This window comes from Austrofundulus limnaeus, unplaced genomic scaffold (genome assembly GCF_001266775.1).
Source record: "Austrofundulus limnaeus strain Quisiro unplaced genomic scaffold, Austrofundulus_limnaeus-1.0 Scaffold214, whole genome shotgun sequence".
Lineage (NCBI taxonomy): Eukaryota > Metazoa > Chordata > Actinopteri > Cyprinodontiformes > Rivulidae > Austrofundulus > Austrofundulus limnaeus.
The window spans coordinates 282,021-286,107 of record NW_013952616.1 but is presented as its reverse complement, the minus strand read 5'-3'; positions in this window follow the sequence as shown (position 1 = coordinate 286,107).

Here is a 4,087-nt window from a genome sequence, read left to right as displayed (position 1 = left end):
GCTGAGAGCAGGGGGAGGGACCACAAGGTTGTTTCTGTTCAAAATTTTTCTAAGTTTTTGGGTACTCAAACTACATACAGCAGCTTTAATGAAGGCGTGTCAGGGGAGGTGTCTTACTTGCTCTCAGTTCCACATTAATTGTGATGTACAAAAGCAATGTGCGTGGATTCAGGCGTATGCACAGTTTGATACATCTGGATATTTTTGTGCGTACGCCATTTTCTGGATTTGACCGTACATCAGGTTTCAGTAAGAAATCCACGCAAGTCTTTGTACATGAGGCCCCAGGTCTTCTGAGATCAGAAAACCAGATACTCATCCAGAATGATGTCTGTGTAAGAGCTCTAAAACATAAAAGGGTACCAGAATATTTAAACATTTTTTAAGTATATTTAAAAAAACAATCTTTAAAGGAACAGGCAGCCAGTGAAAATAAAATACTGGGGTTATGTGCTCACACCATCTTGTCCCTGTTAGCAAACTGCCAGCTGATTTTTGGATCAGCTGAAGATTGTGGAGGAGAGACAATTCAGAGTGTTGCAGTTATCCAGAATCTATATACATAAAGGAATAATGCTTTTTCTCTTGGCCCAGGGTAAACTCAAAAAAACATAAGAGGTAGACCCCCCAAAACCATATATATATATTCTGATTCCCATCACGTGGGCCACAATCTGGTATTGCTTTCAACAAAATCTGTTTAAAAACAATACCAATATTTACCAAAATAGAAGTATGCCTACATTGGGATACTGCAAAATTAAAACCCTTACCAATACACTGCCTACATGCCTACACGCATCRGCCTGGATAGCTTAGTCAGGAGAGCTCTGGCTTGCAAACTGGGTGACCAAGGTTTGATTCGTGCTAGAGAAATGTGATTTTATTTCTCTTGCCCAAATTTTCCCATTGAAAATACATTGAAATACACGTTGGTAATAATGGAACTTTTAAATGACCACAAAATCATTATTATTTGACCAATTTCCATGGAGTTTGGTTCCATTTAATCATTTTATTTTGCTCTATCAATTTTCATGATCAAAAGTCACCTTACATGTTGTTTTTCAATGAAATATCACACTAAGGTCATTTCAAGGTCATCGAAAAAATGGGTTTTGTTCACCTATGGGTTCTTATCTTATTTATACATGTTGAATGCATGTTGTATTTGTTGTTACCCATCTTATGTTTGAAACTTTTAACAAATTACATCTGCAATACAACGGAGTTAAATGTGTTTCTCTTTTAACCTGGGCATAGCCAAGTACTCTTAGGCCACTGTCAGCTTTACTTGGTTTTGGAACTCCACATCTGGCGCCGGTGCATGGCAGCCTCGCTTACTGGTTTGATCCCCCGTCCAGCCGTCTCAGTCGTTGTGTCCTTGGGCAAGACACTTCACCCACCTTGCCTACTGATGGTGGTCAGAGGGTCCGGTGGCGCCGATGCATGGCAGCCCCACCTCTGTCAGTGTGCCTCAGGGCAGCTGTGGCTACAGTGTAGTTTGCCATCATCAGTGTGTGAATGTGAGTGTGAATGGGTGAATGTCTGTTAGTGTAAAGCGCTTTGGGGGTCCGGAGGGACTTGAAAAGCGTTCTATAAGTTCAGTACCATTTACCATTTACCATTTAAGGAGAAACAGATAAATGTCCTGGAAGGGAGTAATCAAAGCCCAGACTTCAGTCCAACTGAAAATCTCTGGTTTGATTTGCAGATTGTTAGATATGATCAGAATCCATCTAATCAAGAAGCTGGCACAGGTTTCTTGTAAAGAATGGTCAAAAGTTGCAGGGGTTTTACAAAGTAAATTAGGTATGTTTATACTTCGTGCTGTATAATAACAAACTAAGAATGCAAGAAACATGAATACTTTTACAACTCACTTTATTATAAAAGTCAAGAACAAACCCCGTGTTGATTTTTTAAAATTTATTTTATTATTTTTTGTTCCAAAGACTTCCGAGTACAAGCAGGACAATATYAGAGCAAAATTACATTTTAAACTGATATTGCCCTGCTTGTACTAGTCATTAGTTTGTTAATCCATTCAGAATTACTAAGGTAATTAAAACTATCCCCAATAGGTAAGCATTTATTTCTTTTCCATAAAACCACACATCAAAAAGAAAATAACTACTTGAGTGTGATTTGTTATAAACTGAATAAATATGAAGCAGAACTTTTGTTTTTCTTTTCATTATTGTCACACAGCAGCAACAAGGAGTGCTAAGATGACGAATGTTGGATCTTTTCAAAGGGATTTTCTCACTTAGTTTGTCAAAAGGAAAAATGAGTAGCAAAAACTTCACATGGTGTTTGTGGCTTTTCTCTGAAGCCTTCAGCTGCAGTTTGCAGTCTTAAAAAAATTTYAGATAATTTCTGAAGCTCACTGCTATAATATTACAGTTAAAATGTAACAAACTTAAACCTGTTATGCATGCACTTGTAGCCACCTATACATTAAATCTAGACCATTTATTACCTAACTCCAGTGGATCAAAAMGTTTATTCACTTTTTGCAATATGGAATGATATTTGAAGATTTAAAGTGCATTAGAATTGAGTCAAAGTTTAAAAAAATGTATTGCAGGTTTCTTTGAAAGAAGTTCTTAAACTTTACTTTTATTCAGTCATTCATACACTGTTGGGTTGGAAGTGATTTGCTCCGGTTCAAAACGATGGATCACAGTGAATTCGCTAATGCCCCTAAATGGGCTGGTGCAGACAAGATATTGTGAACAAATATGCATACATATAAGATATATGATCCATATTGTTTTATTACAAAAGACTTGTCATATAATCTGGAGGATTTASCTGGCGTTGAGGCGATTGACATAAACTCCAATACTATCTGGTGCTGAAGATGCTGTATTATACGATGAACCAGATGAAAGCTTTCAAAAGCCTCGAAGTCCACAATTATTTTTGTTTCAGGTTGGGTCAAGAATTTAGTATCCAAAGAAATTTAAAGTAGCTGTCRACTTGTTTCTGAGTAGAGTTGTGCTGTTTCAAATAATTAGCCTATGATAACAATGCTATCCCTAGCTAACACAGAGTTAACCATAATGCTTTCTGCTTGGAGCTACATGTAAATAACTTATTTAGCTTCTGCTAACCCAAATTTGAGTAACTATCCAATAAAATAATTGAAAATATGATTTAAACAATACAATTCTTACCTGTTAGAAAGTGGTCGCTGCAAACTCTTGCACTGTTGTCTGTTTCTGCACCTACTGATTTTAGCCATAGATTGTTGATCCACTTTTGTCATCTTCTTTCTGACACACTGCTTTCCGAACACGAAAAAAACCTTTTGTATTTCTCCGGATTGGAACTGTTGCAACAACTGTACGGCACAGAATTCAAGCATTTTGATGCTGAATTAATGGAAGGAAACGGGGTTGCATTTACTTCCTGCCTCCCGTCTGCATTTCGTGACATCGATACTACGTCATTTGAAACCCAGCAACACAACTGTCAAATTTTGGTGTTTATGCAAATAATGTGTTATCTGCACAAACATTTGGCCCAACTCTGGTCCCATCTGCAGATATGTAACCACTGAAGTTTCTAACAAGTAGGAAATGTCAAAAGCTGCAACAGATTTCTTGTTGAATCATGCCTATCCAAGCCTTAATCGAGCTGTACCCTATGAATCATCTGCGTGGTTGTAATCTGTTTCAGTTGATTTGGATCTGAAATGYCCTTCCCTGCCTCTCGTGCTATCTGATCGGCTTCCTGCTGCAGCTTCCTCCCATCTCCTTCCATTTGTTAAATGAAGAGACTATTGATTACTTGTCCAGACAGATAAAAAGACAKGTGGACACAGAAATAGTGACACAAAAAGAAGAAAACTTAAATAAACGAGCATAGAGGTAGGAAAAGAAAGAAAGTGTATTTGGACCAATAGAAATTACATCACAAAGTTACACGGTGAACAAAGACATCGCCCACCGCTGACAAGCAAATGGTGGGTGATATACAGTAGGTGTGATGTTCGTCATTAGTAAAGATATCTCATCCTGAGAAAATTTCTTTACAATCCTCAAAATATACTTCAAGAATATACATCTATGACCAGTTA